At 40.7% G+C, this 26982-nt stretch overlaps 1 long non-coding RNA gene across 11 annotated transcripts in view; it reads left to right on the top strand.

The window, feature by feature from the left end:
- Positions 1-24056, top strand: part of LOC120402359 — a 70535-nt gene extending 46479 nt beyond the window's left edge. For 6 of the 11 annotated variants that reach the window (XR_005597175.1, XR_005597174.1, XR_005597165.1 and 3 more), the window contains 2 exons: positions 3408-3515; positions 8169-9132. This is a non-coding gene — a long non-coding RNA (uncharacterized LOC120402359). Of the gene's footprint in view, positions 1-3407; positions 3516-8168; positions 9133-23916 lie in introns of those variants that run through there. The other 5 variants (XR_005597170.1, XR_005597167.1, XR_005597169.1 and 2 more) reach the window with 5 other exon arrangements.
- Positions 24057-26982: the final 2926 nt, after the last annotated feature.

Genomic DNA, 26982 nt, shown 5'->3' with positions numbered 1-26982 from the left:
CTTTCTCTCCTTTCTTTCCTCCTTGTCCCTTGTCTCTCTTCCAAAGTATCTTTCCCCCTCTTGTCCTCCTAAATCTTTGCCTCTATGGCTACCTTCCCACGGTTCTGTGGGCTGAACCAAGCAATTGAGAATTGTCCACTTTGCCTCACTCCATAGTGTCCTTGTAGCAAGAGTCAGGAGTTTTCCCCTCATTGCTGATATGGCATGTTGAGAATATGCACCCATAGTGAAGGAGTGAATGATAAGAGGGCAGGCTGCCACAGACATGTAGTGCCACTACTGACACTATTTTATTTAGTTGAGGGCAAGTAGCACAATTCCATCAGATGACCAATTAATTTATAACCAATGAATTATATATGTAATTTTAGAGTTTTGTTGCACAGGTACAGATTCTGATGTAATAAAACGTAATTAAGCCAGAGTAAGGGCATTGGAATCATGCCCATAGTACATGGATAAAAAGATTCACATTAGGACCACTCTATTAAATGCAGTGGACAAAGCCACTTTATCTGAACACTGTTCGGCCACAGTGTTTCACTCCTTCACTTATCTTAACTATAACAATCCTCCAATTCTAAAATACTAGTGGTGCTGCTGCTGTAGAATACCATAAGGATCATTGTCATAAGCACAATGCCATCTGTCCCCACAATGCTTTAGGAGGAATAGAAAGGTATATATTGTTTAATTTAATCTGATATCATTGTTAAAATTATAATTTTAATGCAGCAGGTCAGATTTTCAGATTTTTAATTAGCAGTATCTAAGCATTAAAATGAGACTTTTGTGTTTAAATCAGATTTAAATGGATGGAGGCCAGTGGCAGGCTCCAGAGATTTGAGCTTATCCAAGTTTTCCTAGGAAAATTTAGGAGAAATCTTGAATCATTAACTTGCATTTTTTCTCATTTTGTAGTTTAATTTTTGTGACATCAGATTACAATCCTGCTTTTCAACATCCTTACCGAACCACTGCTCAATGTTAACGAAGTGGCAGAAATACAAAATATTAAGTAAAGGGATCCATTAAATTTGATATATTATATGTTTATATAAACTAAAAAGTCATGCTGTGAATTGAATTTAATGCCAACAATAGCATTAACAGTTTCAAATGAACAGTTGAAATTACCAGGTGCTATAGCATATGTTATATTTAACTGCCAAGTATTTCACACCTTCATTAAAACCTTTCACATCAATTTTAAGGCAATGTTAAAATAAAGATGAACAGAAAAGCTTTTAAAATGAGTAATTAACTGTGCACATTCCAAAATCAGTAACAGAATATGTGGTGACTGAGACATTATAAATACATTTTGGCTAGGCAGGATGGACTATTGGATAGGATACTAAACTAAACTAAACTAGCATTTACGAGACCTGGGTCCAACTCACAGCACAACTGCAGATTTCCTATATCACACTTGGCAACTCATTTAATCTACCTTTTGCTTTCATTCCCCATCTAAGTCTGTTGATGACATCACATAGCCACCTGAAGAAGTGCTTCCTATCTCAAGAAGAAATGGTTTCTCCTAGTTTAAAACATACTTCTATTAGCTAATTTAACTTTCAGGTTGCATGTCCCCAGTAAAGGAAGTCCATTTGCAGAGGGACACAGCTGTGAATATATATGATCCAAATTTTCGATCCGTACAACCGTCTCCATACTTTCCGCCATACTTATATATGAAACACCCTTCCTGAGATGGTTCACAAAGCTGCTCTCCTCTCATCATGTACATCTCTCCTCAAGTGCCACTTCTTCCATGATGCCTGCAAGAAGCCTACTTATTTAATACATTTACCCTACACGTGAACTGATAATTTAAATGTAGGAAAGGCATAAATGTTGGAAGAAAGGTGTGTAAGGACACTGGAATTGAATCTAGGGTGGACAACTTAGTACAACTTAAAAAGAAGTACACCTATACTTATAACTAATCAGACATATACCACTATCACAACAACTGCACCAAGTGACCCACACACTTCATTTTTCTTTTCTTACTGAACTGCCTTTGAAGCAGGGACTGTGACTTCCACTGTATTAAATGAGCAAAGCACTTCAACATCTGCTTAAGTGCCATTGACATCAATGGGACTTAAGCGATCAAAGATCAACATGCTGAAGTGTTTTGCTAAATTGGGGTCCAGGAAAAAAACCTGGCACATTGAATTAATAAATAGACTTTATGAAACTTCAAGACATAATAGGATTTTTTCTAAGCACCTTCCTACATAGATCATTATAGTTATTAGAATAGCTCATACTTTCAGTGTTGATGTTTTTATATCTGTGCTTGCTAATCTTAATTGGAACTTTCTACAAACTGATTTTCAGTGTTAATTGAATACGGAGGGTTTTTTTTTCTGAGCTTGAAAAGGCAATGTAACTTTATATGCTTAATAAAAACATGCTTAGCATTTAAAATGTATATGAACAGGATTGTTACATATTTGTACTGCAGCAGCACCTAGAGGACAGAACCCATTGTGCTAGGCACTGTACAGAGATAACAAAAAGATGTTCCCAGTCTAAAAGAGTTGACAGTCTAAGTTTTAGACAAGAGACAATACTTGGGAATGACGAACAGATGGGAGGGGTACAACAGAACAGTGAGACATTTATGAATTGCGGAACAAGCAGCCATCACAGCACATCAGCTGTCTAACCACTGTCAAGTATTTTGTAGGCATTATTTCATAAGTGACTTGGGCGCCCATGATGCTGGGTGCTGAACACACACATTTGAAGATACCCACATGATATGGCAGGGACTAGTATGGCAATTCAGTTTTAAAAGAGTTAATTCCTATTATTCCTATAGGCTCTTAGATATGGCAGTGATGAGTATAAGAACTTATACAGTACAAAATAGAACACAACCATGATTAGAAAAATGGCATGTATGTTATTCTGCATTTTGAAAGCTAATGGTATGTCTACACCAGAAATGATACAGCGGCACAACTGCAGCACTGCAATTGCACCACTGTAGTATAAACACTTATACAGTGACAGAAGGAGTTCTTCCATTGCTGTACTAAATCTATCTCCCTGAGAAGCAGTTGCTAGGTCAATGGAAGAATTCTTCTGTCAACAAGGCCTGTCTACACTGGGGCTTACATCAACTTAACTGTGTCTCTCAAGGGGGTAAATTTTTCACACTCCTGAGTGATGTAACTGAGTTGACCTAACTTTTCAAATGTAGACCAGCCCTCACAGTTCACCATACAGACCCTTTATCTCAAAGGGTGAACCTCAAAGGTCCAAATGCTCATCACAGGATATTCAGCCAAAATGTGTGTGTATATTTGGACTATTTCAGTGAAACCAAATTTTTTGCAACATTTTCACCAAAAAAAAATCCCTTTTTTCCCCTTTAATGAACATAGGAGCACAAGAATGGCCATATTGGATCAGACCATAAGGCCACCTAGTCCAGCATTCTGTCTTCCGACATTGGCTAAAGCCAGGTACTTCAGAAGGAATTAACAGAATAGGTAATTATCAAGTGATCCACAAGTAATCATCAAGTGATCTAACGAACCTTAGAGCTGGTTAAAAAATTGATTTTTTTAAAAAAATTGTTAATTCCCCACTCCCATTTATTTTTTTAAAACCAACTATATAGATCTCCTGAGGTTGCAATATTGGGTGGTATATCTTGCAGGTGGAACATAGCAGCTCCTGTAAAGTACAGAGTACAAGGTACAAAAAGATACATTTCTCAACTCAGTCAAGTTGTTGTTGTTTCACAAAAGGCAATTTTTCAACAAGATATTTTCACGTATTTCGTTGTTTTTCTTAAAATTTTCCATTTTTTCAGTGAAAATGGTAAACAAAAAAATAGTCTATTTTTTAGCTTATTGTTTTTCCTCCACTGTCCTGCCTTTTTCCTTCTCATTTTCCTTCATGTTTTTCATGGCAAAATTAAAAAAAAATGAGAGGAGTGGGAAAAGTGACAGACAAGAAAAACTGAATAACTGAAAAACAAATTAAAAAAACAAAATTGAAAATTTTCTAACATTTTTTTTAAAAGTGTTGAATAAATGAAAAAACTATTCCTTATCCAAACCTGTGGAATGAATATGACTTTGAAATGTTTCATAACTTCCCCATCCCCTTTTTGACTAACTGTTCATTTTTCTGTTTCTTTCCTGCAGTCAGGTGGGTCTGGACTTTATTTTTAAGATATTATTTTTGTCCCCTATTGTTCAACAATTGTAATGCACTTTTATTTTTTCCCCAAAGGTGCTCTTATAAAACAGATGATTCAGCTGTATAGGGTATATATTTTAAGTAAACATGGGGATGGATTGAGTGAGAATATCAGGAATGACAAATAGCTTTTCATCTCTAGGTCATTGGCTCGAATCCAGCCCATTGACTAAAAGTCATAGAGTCACAGAATGTAGGACTCGAAGGGACCTCAGTAGGTCATCTAGTCCAGTCCCCTGCACTCATAGCAGGACTACGTAATGACCATTCCTGACAGGTGTTTGGCTAACCTGATCTTAAAAACCCCCAATGACAGAGATTCCACACCCTCCCTAGGCAATTTGTTCCCCTGTTTAACTACCCTGACAGGTAGATTATTTTCCTTAATGTCCAACCTAAACATCCTTTGTTGTAATTTAACTCCACTGCTTCTTGTCCTGTCCTCAGAGGTTAAGTAGAACAAGTTTTCTCTCTTCTCTTTTTACAACCTTTTATATACTTGAAAACGTATCATTTCCCCCCACCCCAGTCTCCTCCTCTTCCGATTAAACAACCCCTTTTTTTTCAATCTTTCCTCATAGGTCATGTTTTCTAGATGTTTAGTCATGTTTGTTGCACTTTTCTGGACTTTCTCCACATCTTTCCTAAAATGTTCCACCCTGAATTGGACACAATACTCCAGTTCAGGTCTTAGGGTGGAGTAGAGCAGAACAATTAGTTCTCATGTCTTGATTACAATACTCCTGCTAATACATCCCAGAATGACATTCACTTTTTACTGTTGACTCATATTTAGCTTGTGATCCACAATAACCCCAGATCCCTTTTCACAGGGCTCCTTTCTAGGCAGTCATTTCCCATTTTTTATGTGTCCATTGATTGTTCCTTCTTAAGTTGAGTACTTTGCATTTGTCCTTTTTGAATGTCATCCTATTTACTTCAGACCATTTCTCCAGTTTGTCCAGATCATTTTGAACTTTAATCCTATCCTCCAAAGCACTTGCAACCCCTCCCAGCTTGATATCGTCCACAAACTTTGTGAGTGTACTCTCTATGCCATTATCTAAATCACTGATGAAGACATTGAACGGAACCAGACTCAGGACCGATCCCTCTGGGACTTCACTTGACATGCCCTTCCAGCTTGACTGTGGACAACTGATAACTACTCTCTGGGAATGGTTTTCCAACCAGTTATGCACCCACTTTATAGTAGCTCCATCTGAGCTATATTTCCCTAGTTTGTTTATGAGGTGGTCATGTGAGATAGTATCAAAAGCCTTACTAAAATCTTGCTATACCACATCTACTGCTTCCCCCTATCAACAAGGTTTGTTATCCTGTCTAAGAAAGCAGTTAGGTTTGTTTGACTTTATTTGTCTTGAAAAACCCATGTTGACTGTTACTTATCAGCTTATTAACTAGGTGTTCACAGACTGATTGCTTGATTACTTGCTCCATTATCTTTCCGGGTACAGAAGTTAGACTGACTAGACTGTAATTCACCAGATTGACACTATATTCATCCTTTTCCAGTCCTCCGGAATCTCTCTTGTCATTCATGATTTTTTGAAGATAACCACTAAGGGCTCAGATATCTCTTCAGTCAGCTCATTGAGTTTTCTTGGATGTATTTCAGCAGGTCCTGGTGACTTGAAGACATCTAACTTGTCTAAGTAATTTTTAACTTGTTCTTTTCCTATTTTAACTTCAGATCCTACCTCATTTTTGCAGGCATTCACCATGTTAGATGTTCAATCTTGACTAACCTTTTTGGTGAAAACTGAAACAAAAGAGGCATTTAGCACTTCTACTATTTCTACATTTTCTGTTATTGTCTTTTCCCCCTCACTGAGTAACAGGCCTATCCTGTCCTTGGTCTTCCTTTTGTTTTTAATGTATTTGTAAAATGTTTTCTTGTTACCCTTTATGTCTCTAGATAGTTTAGTCTCATTGTGTGCCTTGGTTTTTTAATTTTGTCGCTACATCTCTGTAATTTGGCCTAGTTTTCACTTTCTGTAGGACTCCTTTTTGAGTTTCAGATCATTGAAGATCTCCCGTTAAGCCCAGGTGGTCTTTCAGCATACTTTCCTATACAGTGGGATAGTTTGCACTTGTGCCCATAATAATGTCTCTTTGAAAAATGGCCAGCTTTCTCAAACTGCTTTTCCCCTTAGACTTGCTTCCCATTGGATTTTACCTACCAGCTCCCTGAGTTTGCTAAAGTCTGTCTTCCTGAAATCCATTATCTTTATTGTGCTGTTTTCCTTCCTGCCATTCCTTAGAATCATGAACTCTACCATTTAATGATCACTTTCACCTAGTTTCCTTCCTCTTTCAAATTCTCCCTATTTGTCAAAAATCAAATTCAGAATTCTCCCCTAGCAGCTTTCTCCACCTTCTGAAATAAAAAAATGTCTCCAGTACATTCCAATAACTTGTTGGATAATCTGTGCCCTGCTGTGTTATTTTCCCAACAGATGTGTGGGTAGTTGAAGTCACCCATCACCACCAACTCCTGTGCTTTGGATGATTTTATTTGTTTAAAAGAGTCATCCACCTCTTTTTTCTCTTTAGGTGATATATAGTAGACCCCCTACCATGACATCACCCTTGGTTTTTACCCCTTTTTCCCCACAGACTGTCAACAACTCTGTTTCCTATTTCCATATCAGTCTCAGCCCATCCTTCCTAAGCAATCTGTACCCTTCTATACCAATATTCCAGTCATGTGTATTATCCCACCAAATCTCATGCATTCACTTCCAGGATGCATCTGTCTTTGCCTGGACCCCTACCCTTGACCAGAAGGATCAAAGAGAACACTACCTGCACCCCCAACTCCTTCACCTTAACTCCCAGATCTTGGAAGTCACTTCTGATCTTTTCAATCTGATGGCTATATGGCAGCGTAACTTAACTGACTTGGTGGTCTCTCTCTATTTCTTAGTAGACAAACTCCCATATCACAACCACTACCCCAAGGATTAAATTATCCTAGAGGTTGAGCTATTCTCTCCTCTCTACAGATGGGCCCTCCTGGTCACATCTAAGGCACATTATATATTTGAAAGATTTCATTGCCTGTGTTCTGTGGATTAAGAAATGAACTTCACTCTGCACAGGTACTAGATACGAATCACCAACACAAACAACACTTTGAAATATTTAAAGAAAAGAATATAAATAACTACTCTCAGGTTTGTTTGTTTGTTTGTTTCAAGGTAAAAGCAGATGTAATTAATCTTCTTTGGCATCAATCCTGCAATCTGAGCCATATAGTTAGGCAACCAAGCAGAGACCCATTAACTCCATTGGGACTCTGCATAGGTGTAGGAGTCTGCTTGTGTGGATCAGAATGTAGGGTCAAGGTCTTCGTTAATACCTGGGCGGATTATATTATTTTTCATCCCTGCTACGAGCAAAAGTTGAAAGAGAAAACTTACTACAATAAAACACCAACAATCAATTAATGTAAATTCATCACCTCAACCCTATTGTTTAATTCATATTTTTAAAAGCAATTAAAGCAGAGCATGGACAACCACCATTCTGTAAAAGCCTGACTTAGTATAATTAACATACTGAATTACCCTGTTTTTTAAAATGATTTGGATATGGCTTCTGCTGAAGAGATGCATATGAAAAAATAATTGCAAATAAACATCTTAATATGACTCAGCAACATGTTTTGACCTGTGGGTGACCTTGGACAATCACAAAATATATTGCCTTGTGAATGAAAGGCACACCAGAAAAGCATCCTCTGCGATACAAAAAATGAGTCACAGGCAAGTCACAGCTGGGTAGTTTTGTGCTGCCAATTTTTTAAAGTGTAATTAGATTCTACTTAGATGCTGGAAACATTGCAATTTTTTCCCAGCTTTTGTGTATAAATTATACATTTTCTAAAATATCAGCATTTTCTATTTCAGGTTTGAATGGATACCCTGTGTTTTGCACAGTGGGCAGACCTCATGCTGTCAAGAGCTGAAACATGCTTGCTTCACACGCCTTTCAAGAAAGGAACATTTACCCAAATGCCCTCAAGGAACATCTAAATCTGTAAAAGAGTCGACACAGTTCTCTTTCCCTGACAAAGTAGGATTGTTCCTTATGTAACCCATGAGAGGGTTTCGCTCTTTACAGATGATTCTTAAATGTGTTCTATGAACTTTATGGATAATCCCTAAGCCTTTACACTAAAGGGGGGGGGGAAGTCTGCACACAGAGCAGCCATTTTGTTTAACTGAGTGCCATAGAAAAGATCAGAAAGGAAAAGAACTTCCCATCATAGTATTCGGGGTGGGGGAGGAACCCAAATAAATTTAAATTGTGTTAAATTTGGTTGTTTCGCACTCGGTTTTTCTTTTTAATAAAGAGGTGGATGGAAAAGAACCACCAGCAAAGGGTGAATCTTCTCCCTCTGACATCCTTGGGGAACAGACGACATGAAAAAGGGAAGAGAGTCACCCCAGGTAGACAGATTAACCTTTTGCAGAGGCATTTTGTATATAAAACACTTCCCCTTCCCTGATTCTCAGGGCAGAACTTGTTAATTTCAAATGGAAAATTACAATCATGCCTATTGCTTTACTGTTAGTGTAAATTCATGTACTGTTGTTCTTAACTTTTCTCTGAAACAGGTGAAGCCCACAACCTGGACAGGAATCCTACTTCCTTCCAGCCTTAGCATTAGAGAGGGACTATAGCCCTGGTGGAGAGTAAAGAAGGGTTCATGCTTCCAGCAAGGCTGTACATTGCACCGAGCAGTCACAGTCCTAATTTGTTGGCAATATAAAGAATTCAAGGGATATCTACAAAACTGCAGCTTGGCTTTTCAACTGGCTCTGTGGGCTTTTAAAGCCCTTAGTGGAAAGGGAAGGGTCAATATTCAGAACCGGCTCGGATGCTTGTCCTGAGTATCCCAGTGTACAGGAATTCCACCACAGCACTTTAGATTGGTGAGTGCCTGTGGGATTGCTTTAGCATGTAGGAAGCCGCATGCCCCAGAGTCTATTCTACCTGGCAGTCATTTTTTAACACCGTTCAGTCTCCAGCTTCCTTCCCGGTTGGGGGTGTAACAGAAAGCCATAGTGGTCCTTCCTAAGGGTTCAATCAACCACCCATTACAATCAACTGGACTTTTTCTATTGACTGCAATGAAGGTTGGATTCAGCCATAAAGGAACAAAGAGTGCTGCTGTACCCTGCCTACACACCATAGGGTATGTTTACATCACACACTAAGCCCAGGCTCCAGCTCAGGTTTCATCCCAAGCCCCCTTTCGTCGATACACAAAAATCAGTCTGATTTGGGTCAGCAAGCAATAAGGACTGGAGTCCTAGGAGCCTGTTCCAGGGGTGAGTGAGTCAGAGCCAGAGTCCCGCCGAGACACAGATCCAAGCCATGTCAGTATGAATGCAGCTCAAGTGGCAGACCTAAGTCAGACGCTCTGCATAGCACAATATGGACATGTTAGCATGGCTGTGAGACCCAGATCTAGCAATTATAAACCCAGGGCTACAATGCAGCAAGGACGCTCACGCCTAGGCTTGGAAACACCGAGTCCATAAGCCTAGGTCCACAGAATGGGGTTTACCATGCAGCACAGACACATCCTTAGATGGCGAATACTTTATAAATGCATGTATTACTAGCACTGTGGTTTTCTGAGATCACTGGCAGAGTTTCTGAATTTCTCTGACACATCTGCTGCCATTCATCACTCCTGGTTAAATCATTTACATCCAATATCTGATACTTTTTTATAAAAATCCTCATACCACTGGCAACTGTTTTCCAGCTCTTGTTTTTTTACCTTTGAATTGAAGATGCTTGCCCTTGTGAAAGGGCCAAGAACTGTTTTATATTGTAGGGGCACCCGGGCAATGGAGCATCATTGTTCAGAAGCTATTCAGATGCAAGTCACAGCTGTGTAGCTTTGTGTTGTCTATATTTTAAAAAATTGTAATTAGATTCTACTTCTTCAACACCAAAAAAGAGAGCAGCCCCCCCCCAGCCTTTGTGTATAAATTATACATTTTCTTAAATATCTGCATTCTCTATTTCAGGTTTGAATGGATAACCTGTGTTTTTGCACAGTAGGCAAACCTCATTCTGTCACAAACTGGAGCGAGATAGCCTCACATTTCCACTTTGCCTCGTTTCAATAGCGAGCCCTTTGCTATTATGCTATTAGAGATAATGTGACACTTTGAGTTTAACACAATATACAACAGTGAGGCATGTCAACCTTTCCAGCCAGTGAAATGCAATTGCATCATTTAAGCCCTTCCAGTCATGCTGGCCCTAGTTAACAGCAGTCTTTAATTTCCAGAGAGAGCAATGACAAGCATCATCAACATTAGCTTTGTTATACTGAGGGAACAATATGGTTGTCTTCTGAAAAGACTGAAATTAACAGGAGCCCATGTGTCAAACTCCTTACATGCCGTTAAACTTCATAATACGTATTTCCTGCAACTGCACAGTGTGTGAGTGATAGACAGGGAGAGAGAGAATGTGTGTGTGAAAGACAGAGAGACTCAACTAGATCAAACATAGAGCTGGGGCCCTTCTACTGCTTGCGTTATATGCCAAAAAATAAAAGATTTGGGACATAGATATTTGTAACCAAGTTTCCAAACTTTTGGCCTGATCCAGTGCCCACTGAAATCAATGGAAAGACTCCCACTGACTTTTACGCTACCCTACCCTCTTAATCTCATAAGATGGTGGCAAATTCTATAACTAAGGGGATGCTCTTTTGATGAGTCAACCAGATGACAGGGCCTCCTTGAACAGTACGCAAATATGAAGTAGTATTTTTGAAGAGTCACTCTGAGGTTAGATTAATTACCTCAATTTGAGAGGCACAGTTCTTCATTCTAGTATGCCCCCCTTTGTCACATTCACTCATACAGAAGGGCCAGAAAGCTTGTGAATCGTACCAGCTAGGAATGTCCTCTGTGTAGATCATGGGCAGTGTTCCTAGATCTCTTGTCTTTTTCCACATTATGAATTCCCTACCTACATCCTGTATTCATAGCTGTCTTCTTGGGTGGACAGTTACTTTGTGTTGATTGTTGTTGAACTGTGCAAGAGGTCACAATGGTGTCCCTTCTTCTAGCAGTTTCTGCAAATAAGTGCCTGGCAATCCTTCTCAGCCTGCACAGTTTTGCATGCAATGACCACATGGAAATTTCTTACAGGTCTTTGTTCCTCTGTCCAACCAATTCAGAAGGTGAACTTCTTGGTTCACAATGAATTCCAGAGAATCCTTCCCTGGGGTCTCCATTACAACTGTTACTTCAACAGCCTTTTGGAATGTAAGCACTGATACAGTCAGTAGATCCTTCCAGACCTGGTCATTGAGTAATTCAGAGACTAACTGGCCACATGAGGCATCACTTAATTTTTGTCCAAACAATAATCTGACAGCTTCCTTAGAGCAGCAACAAACTGTGCTACCAACTCTCCATTTCCCTGATGTGGCTGATGAAACCGATATCATTCCACTCTCATTGATGAGGTAGGAGTAAAACATTTCTGCATTACTGCAGCCATTGCTAGGCACAGTTGGAAGCAACAGATCATGCAGCAGTCCATGCCGCTTTGGACCCATTACTGTCAGCAAGATTGAAATTCTTTGTCCGTGTGGAATGATGTTGCAGGTTACAAATGGCTCAAAACACAACCCACGGTTCGCAGTTGTCATAAAATTCTGCCCACAAAAGTTGCCATTTTTCAGCTCTCCTGTTGGATTTCATGCCTCCTGGAAATTTGCTCTGCCACAGGGAAACTGTCTTTTTTGTTACTGCACTATCTCCACTCAGTCACTCTCTCCTGGCTGTGTGTGTACACTGCAAACTACAGAATTCTTCCTTTGACTGTACTTGGGTGCTCTCAGTGCAGGCTAAGCTGTTTCTGCCTGCCTTCTTACAAGTGGTCAGTCAATATGGCTGCTTGCTTTTTCCTCACTGCTTGAACAGCTCCACCCAGGGCCAGATTTAGGGCCAGGCAACCCAGGTGACTGCCAGCAGTGCTGTGTTTGGGGGGTGCTGGTCTTGGGGGGTACCAGGATCGGGGGGCTATTTTTGTTGTTTGCAACAAAAGGGAAAATAGAATGTTTGAAGTAAAATGTTTCTAGTATTCTGTATGTGGATTCATTTTTCACTAATTTCCTAGAATGTCCTGGACCTTTGTAGACATTCTGAGAACTACATTTTCCTTGAACCTCCTAGAATGTTGTCAACCATGCCCTCATGGGCATATAAGGGGTGGGGTATTGCCAGTCAGTCAGTGAGATATAAGAATGAAGTGAAGTGGAGAGCCCAGCTGCAATATTGTGAACTTTGTTTTACTGTGTAATTGTGAAACTGTACTTGTGTTTTAAGACTTGAAGAGTGTAAGTAGAAAGTAATAAAAGAACATATTTAATGAGATGCCAGAGATATCTATCAAACCCCTATCTACGCGACAAAATAAAACAAACACTTACTTATTTTGCCATACTTAAAATGTAATGTTTGATGACTGTTTAATGGAGGGGAGAAGCCAAAGACACGCTTCGCCTGAGGTGCCATTTGGTCTAGGGCCCGCCCTGGCTCCAGCAGTAATTGCAGTACCCTTTTCCTTTGTTCTAGCTTCCCTTTCTCTAGATAGCTAGCTCATACTGTCCCAGCTGCAAATGCAGCAGTCTGTCACCTTGTGCCTCAAGGTGAACTTTCCCCCTTTTCACAGCAACTGTTTGCTCAGTTTTTCTGCTTCAGGCAGAGACAGCAGTGGACACTTATGGAATTTGAATCCTGTGGCCAAATGTTATATTTGGACCCAACAGAGAAAGAGATAGACCCAGACACAGAGGGAGCTGATGGACACGCAGCTGTCCTCTGTGGTAAACTTTATTGTACTGGCTGCAAAAAAAACTGAAACTAACAGGAAAAGGAGCCTCTGCACAAGGGTGGGGGGAGTGCTCAAACATTTTAAAGGAACAGGACATCACATTCCACAACTTTGAGTATGTCTACACAGCATAGTAATCCTCAGTCTGTGTGAACCATGCCTGCAGACTCAGTACTTCCAAGCCCATGCTTGAGAGTCCACACAGCATTGGATACCTGGGCCTCACAACCGTGCTGGCACATCCATACTTCACTAAGCAGACCTGAGTAAGAACTTCAGCTTTGGTGGGCGTATACCATCATATCCCAGGGTTCTTAATGCCCTCATTATCTGTAGCCATTCTAGGGCTTGATTCATAGTGAGTTGTGGGAGAGTTTATCCGTCATTCCCATGGGAGTTGACTGGAAGTGTTTTGAGTGGTTTTAGCCCAATAATACATTCAGCCAAGCCATTTTGTGTTTGCATGCCCCCAGCAGCCGGAGCCATCAACATGGTTCCTGACCCAATGGAAAAACTTCTCCATCTCATGCTCTCAGCTCTATTTGGGAGTCAGGCAGAGCATCTGTGAGACAGGGTGCACATTTTGGCACCAGTTTTTGACTTGCCGAAGGCTCCTTTTGGAGGGGGGTACTGACATGCCAGCAGCAACCCAGCTAATGCTGCTTGTGCATGTTGTCTTTGTCATGGATTCCCCATATGTTGACCAGTATTTCTGCAGCATAGCCACTAAGCACAGATTGGTGGGATCACATCATCAAGTGGACCTGGGATGACTAGCAGCGGGTCCAGAGCTTTTGTATGAGAGAACGAGCTTATAGTTTTCCCTCCACAACTAGAACATGCACCGCAAAGAGTACTACACCATCAGGGCCAGATTCATGGACCCTAATAAGGGGATGCACTGGCAGGGTTCATAATGCCAGGGTGTTTGTAAGAGCAGGACTTTACCTTCTTGGATAAGCTGGTATATAAGTCCCGCCAAATGACATTGTTATAAATGGAGTCACAGTCCCCAGTTATTCTAGAGGACCCTGCTTAGCCCCCATTGCCACTGCTTATGAAGCCATATCCTGATTTCAGAGGACCTGGCAAAAGAAGGTTCAGCTACACACTCTGTAGCTGTTGTCAGGATACTGGGTTGTAAGCTGTCGTGCCTAGTGCCTGGAGCAGGAGTCAGGTCTAGTGGATGGATTCCAAATGCCGGAGCCCAGAATCAAGGCAGAGTCACAGTAAGGGATCAGAGCTGAAGATCCGAACCATAGAGTCTAAATACCAGAGCCAAGGGTTGAGATGGAGTCAGAGCCAGGAACCAAGGCTGACGCGGTCAGAACAGGATTACTTGGAGTCAACAAAGGCAGGATCAGGGCTGGTTCCAAGGCAAGAGCAAGGCTGGGAGAGGACTGGATAAAGACCAGGTGCAGGGCACAGTCTAGGCTGGAACGAGGCTGAATGAAGGATTTGGAATGAAGCAAGCACAGGAAGGCAGAGAATCTGCAGGCACATGCATTGAGATCTGAAGCTTAAAAGCAAACTGCCTGAATGCCTTAGCCAATCAGGTGGTTCTGCTGTGGCCCAGCTGAACTCATTGGCTGCCTAGCAACTGGGCAGCTACAGGGCCTCATTCCTGACAGCTGTAGGACAGTGGAGGAATGTACACCCATTGGTGGTGCCTTCAGGACCATTTGGACGCCAACATCATCAATGCAGTCTGCATTACTGTGGCCTGCTGTATTCTGCACTATATCTGTAAAGAGAAACAGGAACCTTTATCACCAGAAGTAGACTCAAGACAGTGCTGAATTTCTGAACTGATACACAGCTAGAGAGCACAACAGTTTTGACTGATGCTGGATCCACAGGTGCAATGGAAATCAGGGATGCTTTGTGCACCCACATAATGGGTTTGCATTCCAGGCAGGAAGGGGAATGAAACGGTATTTGAAGCTGGGCTAGCTTTTGACATGTGGCAGCTGTGAGATTTTTTTTTAAAGATGCGTTGGTATTATGTATATTTTAAAAATCTTCCTGAAATGTATGGAGATGTGTTATTAATTTTATAAATACTCGCTGTGTACTTCAACACACGGTTTATAGAATACTGTCATAACAAACATGGTGGCAGATATTTACCAGATTCTGGCTACAGTGCTTGCTTTCCAGGGCTGTTGCCAAAAAGCTCAATTTGATGACTGGCCTCAACAGCAGGGTCATTTTTTGTCCTTCGCCCAGCAGATAGCTCTCCTCTGGTGGAGTCTATAGCTGGGGGGGTTATCTGGGTCCCATCCCTGCTCAGCAGATTGTCATGCACCACTGTGGTCCCAGTGCTTGCTATAGCAACAGTACTCAGCCTAATTTCTCATAAAAGAAGCAGGAACACAAGTCCAGAGGGGTTCCTGGCCTGAGTCAGCCTAAGTTCTCTGAATGGAAGTGGGCCTTGGGCTTAAATCTGAGTCAGAGCAGAGGCTTAGTGTGCTGTATAGATATACCTTTTATGCTCCAGCCATTTTCAGCTGTTGAAACAGACCCTTGATGTCACAGTTAGCTAGGCATAAATAGAAGCAGCCCTTGGGCTGCTCTAACTTATGCTACAGTCCAAACTGTTTGTGTTTAAGTTCATGTACTGTGCCACCATCCAATACCTCCAACCTCCAGCATTGAATTAAGTATCATTTATGCAATCAAGATGTTTTGGGGTGAAATCCTGGCCGCACTGAAATCAATGGTAACATTCTCATTGGCTTCAATAAGATCAGAATATTACCTTTCATCGCTGATTTAATCATAACCACACCCTGAATTCTCTTTTATATGAAAAATAAACTTCTAGCTTTTAAGCCAAGAGGTGAAACAATATGAGTTACATGTTTTGTCTGTTTCCTCATCAAGTGCCTCAGCATTGAGTCTTTAGCCTAGCTTTTAAAGACACTGGATCTACAACAACAGTCTTAAATTTAGTCGTTGTGAGGGTCTCTTAGCTCAATAGATATCTCTATTAAGCTATTGGTTGAATACCTTTACCAATTTTGCTACTGCTTGTTTGAAAGGAGATGAGGTGATTGTGATTCACACTGAGCCTTAATCTCAGGACAGAGAAGGAATCTGCTATTTTTGGACATTTATGAACTCTTTTCCCCTCTGTGCAAGTTTACATTTACAAGACTGGGCAACAACACTGCAAGAAGTAAAACAGGGAGAAACCAAGCAAGAGACATATATTGGAGTGCAAGAGTTGTGGTTGGGTGGCAGGTCACCCCTATGCCTCAGAGATCCCTGGCGGCTGGAATGGACTTCTTAGAGCTATGGGCAACTGGTGTAGAGAAGAACAGATTCTAGGTTGCTGATCTTTACACCAGTGTCTAGCCTAGTAGCCAGACAGGGCTGTGAAAGGATACAGCTCACGCTGTATGATATAACTGTTATGCTTAAGAGGCTAAACATGAAGCAACATGGAAATGCTAATGATGTAATAGCTAATTCATAAATACCATTTCCAGCTTGCTTCATATTTTGAGACTAAAATGAGTTTGAATTGGTGGTTCAAACTGTGTTTGCTTGCATTACAGTATTATAAAAATAATATTACTCAGTGAGTGTGGGAGACTTTTAGGATGGGCTGACCTACTCTGCAAGTAATTATGTTCATTGCCAGAAATGATGAGTTGGTATATTTTATTTTACAAAAACTCATTCTCTAATATTTGCCTTGGTTTGTTACAGTTTAGTAACTGAACCCAGAAACATATTGCTTATGGAGCAAAGATCCAGCTAGCCATACCAATTGCTTTTTGTGTTCTTTAGACCTTATCTTTCTGTCCTTACACAGGCAAAATTCCCATTTGACTAATAGGGATTTTGTCTGAGAGGGGAGAACAGGGTTGGGCAGTGTACTTATTTAATGTTATCAGCTGTCAGTACTTAAAAACATTTCAGGAATCAGTGTCTAATCCATGCAGATTTGCTGAATTGAAATTGCTGACAGAGAGCCTTGATCCAACTCCCTTGGAAGTTATTTCAATTAATTACTGTTTTGGAGTAGCTAGTCCTGGAACCCACAAGGGCAGAGGCAATTCTTGATTCGGTCCTACGTGGTGCACAGGATTAAGTCCAAGAGGTGAATATATCTGAACAGCTTGGTAACAGCAACCAAAATTTAATTAAATTTAACATTCTTGCAGGGGGGAAGTGCCAAAAAACCCCACCACAGTAGCATTTAACTTCAGAAAAGGGAATTACACAAAAATGAGGATGCTAGTTAAGCACAAATAAAAGGAACAGTCGCAAGAGTAAAATGCCTGCAACTCCTTGGAAACTTTTTTTAAAAGTCATAATAGAGGTTCAAACTAAATGCATACCACAAAAAAAAAAGCAGTAAGAGGACCCCTCAAAAATGGCACAATGGCTAAACAACAGTGTAAGAGAGGCAGTTAGAGACAAAAATACATCCTTTAAAAATTGGAAGGCAAATCCCAATGAAGAAAACAGTAAAGAACGTAAATTCTGGCAAGTCAAATGTAAAAGTATAATTAGGCAGACCAAAAAGATTTTAAAGCACAACTAGCAAAAGACAAAACTAACAGCATTTTCTCAGTACATCAGAAGCAGGAAGCATGTCAAACAACTCAGTAGGGCCACTGCACAAATGAGGTGCTGAAAGAGGACTCAAGGAAGACATGGCCATTGCAGAGAAGCTAAATTAATTCTTGGCGTTGATCTTCACTGCAGAGGGTGTGATGGAGATTCCTACATTTGAGTCATTCTTTTATGTGACAAATTTGAGGAACTGACTGAGGTGTCAATAAAAGAGGTTTTGGAAATAATTGAAAAATAAAAAAATAATAAATCGCAAGGACCAGATGGCATTCACTCAAGAGTTCTGAAGGAACTTAATGAAACTGTAGAATGACTAACTCTGGCATGTACCCTATCACTTAAAATCAGCATCTGTATCAATGACTGGCGGACAGCTAATGTGATGCCAATTTTTAAAAAATGCTCCACAGGCAATCCTGGCAATTACAGGTTGGCAAGCCTAACTTCAGTACCAGGCAAATTAGTTGAAACTATAGTAAAGAACAGTATTATCAGACACATAGATGAACACTACATGTTGGAGAAGAGTCAACACTGCTTTTGTAAAGGGAAATCTTGCCTCACCACCGAGCTAGTAGAATTCTTTGACGGTGTCAAACACATGGACAAGGGTGATCCAGTGCATATAGTGTACATGGACTTTCAGAAAGCCTTTGGCATGCCCTTCATCAAAGGCTCTGAAGCAAAATAAGGAGTCATGGGATAAGAGGGAAGATCTTCTCATGGGATCCTCTCATGGTTAAATGCTAAGAAACAAAGGGTAGGGATAAACAATCAGTTTTCCCAGTGGAAAGAGGTAAATAGTGGGGTCCCCCAAGGATCTGTACTGGTACCAGTGCTTTTTAACATGTTCGTAAATGATCTGGAAAAAGGGGTAAACAATGAGATGGCAAAGTTTTCAGATGATGCAAAATTACTCAACATAGTTAAGTACAAAGCACACTGGAAGAGATACAAAGGAATCTCACAAAATTGGCTGACTGGGCAACAAAATGGCAGATGAAATTCAATGATGAAAAATGCAAAGTAATGCACATTGGAAAAAATAATCCCAACTATACATACAAAATGATGGCATCTAAACTAGCTGTTACCACTCAAGAAAAAGATCTTGGAGTAATTGTGGATAGGTCTCTGAAAAGATCTGCTCAAAACACATAGTGGAAGTCAAAAAAGCTAATGATGTTAAGAAACATTAGTGGAACCCTTCTGCCAGTCAGAATTGGCAGCAGCTAGGGCCGGATTCAGTATCTAGGGGTTACTATTCAACAATACAACACAAAACCAGCTTGAGCCCCCACCCAGTGACCTGGGACCATTACATACCACCACCTGGGTGCCTCTAAGAGGCAATGCTTCCCCTCTCGCAAGCACAGAGTCTCAGTGTAGCAAAAACTTTTAATAAAAGGAGGGAAGTAAGTCTGCATTAATTTGGGAAAACACCACAAACAGGGTTCATAAACATAAATCATGAGCAAAACACCCAACCCCCAAGTAAGTTCCCTCAGGTTCTTAAGTCCAGCCACTGAAGGTCTCTTTAATGGGCCCCTCCCTTCTCTGAACCCCACTCACAGTTGCCATCCTTGGTCAGTGCAGACCCAAAGTTCAGAGGTGCATCTGCAGAGTTCACCTCCCAGCCTGGGCAGAAGGGGGGTAAGAAGACACCTTACTCATTCCACTACCCAGGCATTTGCTCGCTGCGCCTCTCCACCAGCCGCCCTGCTAGCTGATCACCATGCCTCTCCAAGGGGCTACGCTCTGGCCCTCTCCATCAGCTGCCTGGTCAGCCAATTGCTGCACCTCTCCTCCAGCCACCTGGCTGGTCGATTGCTGCACCTCTCCACTGGCCACCCTGCCAGCCGATTGTCGAGATATCTTCAGGTCCCACCACTTAACACAGCTCTCAGTGATTTCAGCTGTTAGTGGGGCAGCCTCACTGCTGATGCACACTAGGCAGTCTCTTGCATAAGAGACACTGTCCCAAAGCAGATCTAATATTTAAACCTAGGAATCAGTAATTTCAGCTCTGCAGCATGTAACAAGACTCTCAATTAAGTCTAAATTAGCTATTTTATTACACAGAGGAGAGAGGAAGGGTCAAATGGTGTCTAAGACCCTTAAGCAAGGCCCACACTGCCCAATACAAGTACCTGTCCCCATCCTCTCTCAACTCACTGGGCTTTGGAAACCATGTCCCCTGGCTAGCGAGTGCTGTTCAGTTGAGGGTGAGTCCCTCCATTGGGGTATGCCAGGTACAGTTCTGCTGCCCTTGGTTCACACAAGGATAACAACCCTTTATTACTCCTGCCCCCATAACAAGGAGACTGGGGATCCAACACCAGCCAAAAGTGATCATTTAGGCAAGCAATCCCATCATGCTGAGCACCAAGGCAGGGTGGGTGTGCCCATGCAAATGAGATCAGCTCTGAAGTCTTCTTCCACAGCTCATCATAAGATGTCAGAGGAGAGCTCATTCACAAAGAAATGATTACATTAAGAAATGCTTACATTAAGAAAAGGCTAGATTAGACAGACAATATCATAAGGCCACTATATAAATCTGAATGTGAATTTGTAGGCCACCCACACATTCACTACCGCATGCAGTTTTGGTTACCCAATCTCAAAAAGAGATATATTAGAATTGGAACAAGTACAGAGAATGGCAACAAAAATTATTAGGGGTATGGAACAGCTTCCATATGAGATGATATTTAAAAGACTGGGACTTTCAGTTCAGCATGAAAAAAAAAGACAACTGAGGAGAGATGAGACAAGTCTATAAAATCATGACTGCTGTGGGAAGAGTGTTCCACTCTGTACCTCAGGGGAACACCCTGCACCCCCATGTTCATCCTTATAATATGATTGTGTGGTATCTAATGCAAAGTGTGTCATGTCAGGTGTCTTCGGAAGGCTCATGATGCATTGAGCATTGTTGTTATAGTAATGTTATAGGTTGTAATTTCATGTATATAGTTATGAGGCTGGTAATGTGTCCTCCTGGCTTAAAACAAACCCAGGCAAAATTCTCCAGGAGAAGAGGGGAAGTTCACACCTCATCAGAACATGTATGGGACAAACCCAGCCCAGCCTCACAGAAACAAAGAACACTGGCCTAGGCAGGAACAAAGGATCTGTTGGACTCTCGAATGAGTCACCCCGATTCCCTTGGTCAGTTTGGGACTACAATGAGGTAATGCTCATCTGACTCTGAAGAGGTGGGCAAAGCCAGGAGGGAAGAAAGAACATGATAAAAGAGAGAGACATTTGCCATGCTCTCTCTCTTCCACCACCAAGTGACTGAAGTGCTGATCAAAGGGGAGAGCCTGGCTGAAGAGCAACCAGCCAGCCTGTGGTGAGAAGCATCTCAGTTTATAAGGGCACTGAAAGTGTTAAGACCAGCTTAGAATACATTTTGCTTTTATTTCATTTGGCCAAATCTGACTTCTTGTGCTTTGACTTATAATCACTTAAAATCTACCTTTTGTAGTTTATAAATGTGTTTGTTTATTCTACCTGAAGCTGTGCGTTTGGTTTGAAGCATGCCAGAGACTCCCCTTGGGATAACAAGTCTGGTACATGTACATTTCTTTGTTAAATTGACGATCTCATATAAGCTTGCAGTGTTCAGCGGGCATAACTGGACACTGCAATATGGAGGTTCCTACGGTTGTGTCTGGGACTAGAGATATTGGCTAGTGTCATTCAGTTGCACAATCCAAGCAGTGTCTGGCCAAAAGTGCTCACTCACATAGCTGGGAGAAGCTTACATGCTAGAGGCTGTGCATGAACAGCCCGGGAGTGGGGGTTCTCACAGCAGAGCAGGGTAAGGCTGGCTTCCAGAGTCAAGGATTGGAGTGACCTAGCAGATCACTGGTCTGGATAACACCAGGGGAACATGACAAAGAGTGAATAAGGAAATGTTATTTACCCCTTCCCATAACACAGGAACCAGGAGTCACCCAATTAAATGAATAGGCAACAAATTTTAAAACAAAAACAGAAAATACCACTTCACACAACACACAGTCAACCTGTGGAACTCATTGCCAGAGGATGTTGTGAAGACCAAAAGTTTAACAGGGCTCAGAAAAGAATTAGATACGGTCATGCAGGATAGATCCATCACTGTCTATTAGCCTAGATGGTCAGGGATGCAACCCCATGTTCTGGATGTCCCTAAACCTCTGACTGCTAGAAGCTGGGACTGGATCACGGGATGGATCACTTGATAAACTGCCCTGTTCTGTTCATTCCCTCTGAAGCATCTGGCACCGGCCACTGTTGGAAGACAGAATACTGGAGTAGACAGACCATTGGTGTGACCCAGTATGTCCATTCTTATGTTCAATGGGAGCTGGATCAGCTCCATAATGAATTGACCATACAAAATTGTTTTGCAGATGTGACTATTGTTGAATCTTTCCGTATGTACATAACAGACACAATGAGGAATAGGCTATAATGGGGTAGAAGGATTATATACTTCATATATACAGCACTTCATTAACACATCAGCCTGTATTTTCATAAAGCATTGTTCAAATTACACATAGGAGATTTGAAAACTTACACAACTACCCCAGCTGTTTTATATACTGTACCGTCTTGCATCCGAAGAAGTGGGTATTCACCCACAAAAGCTCATGCTGCAAAACGTCTGTTAGTCTATAAGGTGCCACAGGATTCTTTGTTGCTTTTACAGATCCAGACTAACACGGCTACCCCTCTGATACTTGTACCGTACTGTAGTTCTCACTTTGTGTAGTCACATTTAATTAACCTAAAGAGCATTATATTTCATTGCCAAATGTTAAATGTCAGCATTACAAATATCCTAATATAAACAACAAGTTTAGCAACAGTGGGAGGGAGAGAGATGAAGCATGATTTGAAAAGGTATTATTGAGGGACTGAATGGCCCAGGCAATTGATGCTAAATGCCTTAAAGTCATCTCTTCAATTTCTCTTGTGTCTGAAAAAAATCAGTAGTTTCCTACTGTGCCGGAAGGTATTATAAGGCTTAATACTATAGATCTTACCGCCTTCAGAAGCAGAACTGACTTTTCTTTGTCACACAGAGACATTGCTCATGAAGAGCCACATTCTGGCCCTGGTTCACATTGTTCTCATCTTCCTTCCTGTGTAGCCTCATTGATTTTCATAGATCTGGGAAGTTAGTACTCACCATAAGCAAGGCTATCATAATCAGGTCTAAACACTCTGACTGCACCCAGTACATGACTGAGGCTTTACAGTTGCCAGCGACAAACCTTCTGAGGTGTCTGACCAAAAGAGGATTTTTTTTTATAAAAAGGTTTCTCACTCCGGTCCAGAAACAGAATGTTTAGTCAGCCCCTCTGGGAACCCTTAAGCTAAAGGATAAGGCAAGGCAAGGCAAGGCAAAGAAAGAAAGGGCAAGTCTAGAAAACAAGAAAATGAAGATCCACAAAAGAAAGCCAAGAAGTGCTGTGGTGTCATTTTGAGATTTGGGAAAGGTGGAAGATCAACTGGAATAACAAGTACTTGAACAAGTAATATTAATCCACACACATGGTGTTTCACATTCACATATGTATATATCTCCTGGGGGGACAGAAGATTTGAATGTCTTTACCAGTCCAATCAATCTGATAATACACTAGGACAGAGTTTCAATCCTTTAACTGGAAAAACCCCATTGTCACAACATATGACCCTTCTCTCAGTGAAGTCAATTGAAATTTTGCCAGGGACCATAATGGAGCAGAACTGAGTCCATGATCTCTCACCCCTCATATGCACTAATAGCCATTATATGGTTATACATGGCTTTTTAGAGAAAAGATTCATACCCTGAAGCTAAGACTCACCACAATCTCCCTTTCCACAGCTTTTGGGGCACAGAAAACATCACTGACTTAGATGCCTTAAAAATGAGGGAACAATTCAAAGTCTTGCTTTGTGACTTTTTGGGGGCAGAGGGGGTGTATTAAAATTCCTATATACAGTTAGGAATTTGAAAATGAGGATCCTGGATAGTGACAACACATGTAATTATTACTGTAAATCTTCCATTGGAAAAAAATACAAATGTGTTGCTTTGTATTTATTCATCTGCAGAAGAAGCTTTAGATATTTTCAAGACCATTACTTAAGAGACAAAAAATGTCTAATGCTTCGTTTCATTTCTCCAACTGTCAGATCACTCCACTGTCTCCTTATCTGTCCCATATATACTGAAAGCATCTAGAATAGCCACTGTGTCTGTGCTGTATATCACAGATGGAAAAATGGATTACATTTCATGTATTTGGAAAAATCTGAAACTGCTGACTAACTCATCATCTGTAATGTTTCTGGTAAGTTTAGTACATGGTTTTCATCTAAAAGATACCATAGAGTTTCACTGTAGACAAATAACTATTGGCAAGAATACTTCCTTGACAAAGGGTGTAAACAAATGTTTACGGGATTAGTTTTTTTAATTAAGGAGATAATGCAATAGTGTGCAGGGTTTAATAACATGCAAGGAGTTTCCAATTTTGTTAACTACATGGAAATTTATTAGCATCCAAGACTATATATTTATAGCTAATTTTAACTGGAAAAGAAAAAAGAAATTAACTAATGAACTGCAAGTTTTTAATTAAACAGTTGAATAATTATGAATATTCACTTAAACTTTGACTAATGTATTTAGTAAATTTAATCTTTCTAGGCTTAAACCTAACTAATTTCTATACAACTCTGACAAATAACTGAAGCTATAGACACAGTGTTGAATATTAAGGCCTCCATTGTGGAAACCTGCTTGTATAAGCCATCTTTATTCATGCATAACTGATATTGCCTGCCTGAATCCCGACCTGTGCAAAAGACTGCAGAAAAGGAGAGGAAAAAACTAAAGGCTTCAAGCAGCAAAGCACTTCTTGTAATCTGCTGAGTGCACTCCGCTCCTACCAAGGAATTTGAGGGCTGCAATAGTACATGTACTTGTGGTATATCAGTAGCTGTCTGGCAGAATGTGGTAGTTGGTAAACAAGGGAAACAAAGATGGGACTTATGCCATATAGAAGCTTGTTTGTCAACACACTCAGATTTTAAGGTCCGAAGGGACCATTGTGATCATCTAGTTCAGTGGTTCTCAACCAGGAGTATGTGTAACCCTGGGGAATGCAGAGGTCTTTCAGGGGGTACATCAACTCATCTAGATATTTGCCTAGTTTTACAAGAGGCTACTTAAATAGAACTAGTGAAGTCGATACAATTAAACTAAACTATAATGTCATTCAATGACTTGTTTATACTACTCTAGATACTATACACTGAAATGCAAGTACAATATTTATATTCCAACTGATTTAATTTATAATTATATGGTAAAAATGAGAAAGTCAGCAATTTGTCAGTAATAGTGTGCTGTGACACTGTTATATTTTTATGTCTGATATAAGCAATTAGTTATTAAGTGAGGTGAAACTTGTGGGTACGCAAGACAAATCAGACTCCTGAAAGGGGTACAGAAGTCTGGAAAGGTTGAGAGCCACTGATGTAGTCTGCCCTTCTGCACATGACAGGCCACAGAACCTAACCCACTCCTGAAATAGACCCCTAACCTCTGGCTGAGTTACTGAAGCCCTCAATCATGGTTTAAAGACTCCAAGTTACAGAAAATGCACCATTTACACTAGTTTAAACCTGCAAGTGACCTGGGCACCATGCTGCATAGGAAGGCAACACCCCACTCTACCTCTCCCTCGCCCCCGCCGGACACGGCCAGTCTGACCTGGGGGAAAATTACTTCTTGACCCCAAATATGGCAGTCAGTTAGATCCTGAGCATGTGGGCAAGACCCACCAGATACCTGGGCAAGAATTTTTATGTAGTAACTTAGAGCCCTCTCCAGCTAGTGTCCCATCAGCGGCCACTGTGGATTTTTGCTACTGTAGCTGTTTTTTGGGGTGGGGGAGAGTAGTTTTGTTTAAGAAGAGCTGTAATTCCGTATATCAAACCTTCATTGTTAATAACATGGCTTTTTCCTGGACTGATCCAGAACCAACCAGCTAGACCCCGTAGTTCTGACCCTGTTAAAAACTAATGGCTATCCCATTTTAGCGTAAGAAGTAGGGGTCTATGCTTAGAGGATTTAATTTCTATTGCCATTGGTGTCATGAAGTTTTGACTTTCCCTGGTGTTTCATAATGAGAAACATGTACTAGGTAGCTACTGATTTGATAAATAGACATGTAGGGTTAATTTTCAAAGGCACAAAGGGGAGTTAGGTGTCTGACTCCCACTGACTTTCAATGGGACTTGGATAATTTAACTGCCCTTTGTGCCTTTGACAATGCCCCCCTTACTGACTCATTACTGGACTATATAACAGAAAACAAGGCTTTTTCCCCTTCAACTGTGAAAAATGCAGTATATTGCTCCTTGAGCACATGCTTAGATTTTCTTACATGAGTAAAACTTGCTGTAATACTTTTTAGGATTATTGTAAAATTACTGAGCAAACAGCCAAGCTTGTGGATATTAATGCATTCATTTCCTGAGAGTGACCAATTTATCTGGGATAATCCCTGATTGAGTGGCCATTTTTTTTCCATTGTGCATACATAAAAAAATACCACAATGGCAAGATGCAGAGAGGTGTGTGTTTTGTTTTTTAAAAAGAAAATGAAATCCCTTTAGGAACATCTATTTTATTTTCTCTCTACTTTAAAATGTTTAATCACAAGTAGTAGCTATGTGAGTCAAGTTATGTACATGCTTCAAGTCTTTAGATTGGGGGCTTGCCCACCACCTCAGTTTTTAACCTAAGACTAAATATAGGCACCTCTGAAACATTCAGGAAAAGAAAAGTTGGAATTAACAGGGTTCCTTGCTTTCATGCTGCATATATTTATGCTGGAACGTAGGCACTGACATTTCATTCTTACTTGTTTTCACACAATACTGCATAACAGATCAAACGTAGCAATTAAAAAATGTTTTGAAAATGCAACTTCTGCTCCATAAATTACCACAATCTTTTGTTACAGAACCATCAAGTCAACTTCCTGTTTGTGCTTAAACTATTCACAGCTTCAGATGATCTCCTGCAGTGTCTTCTCCAAAGGTCACACCACAGTTTTCGATTCACACATTTGATTAAAAATATAAGAATCGTGGTGCCCTTGGAAAGGATCTGCAGTAAAAATAGATCAAACTACCTGCTGTTTCCAGAATAGACCACGTTAATGCTTCTTTATCCCATTTTGTTAG

The sequence above is a fragment of the Mauremys reevesii genome, linkage group 3, assembly GCF_016161935.1.
Source record: "Mauremys reevesii isolate NIE-2019 linkage group 3, ASM1616193v1, whole genome shotgun sequence".
In the NCBI taxonomy this organism is placed as follows: Eukaryota; Metazoa; Chordata; order Testudines; family Geoemydidae; genus Mauremys; species Mauremys reevesii.
Note: the sequence above shows the minus strand (reverse complement) of the source record. Positions and strands in the feature narration are given on the sequence as shown.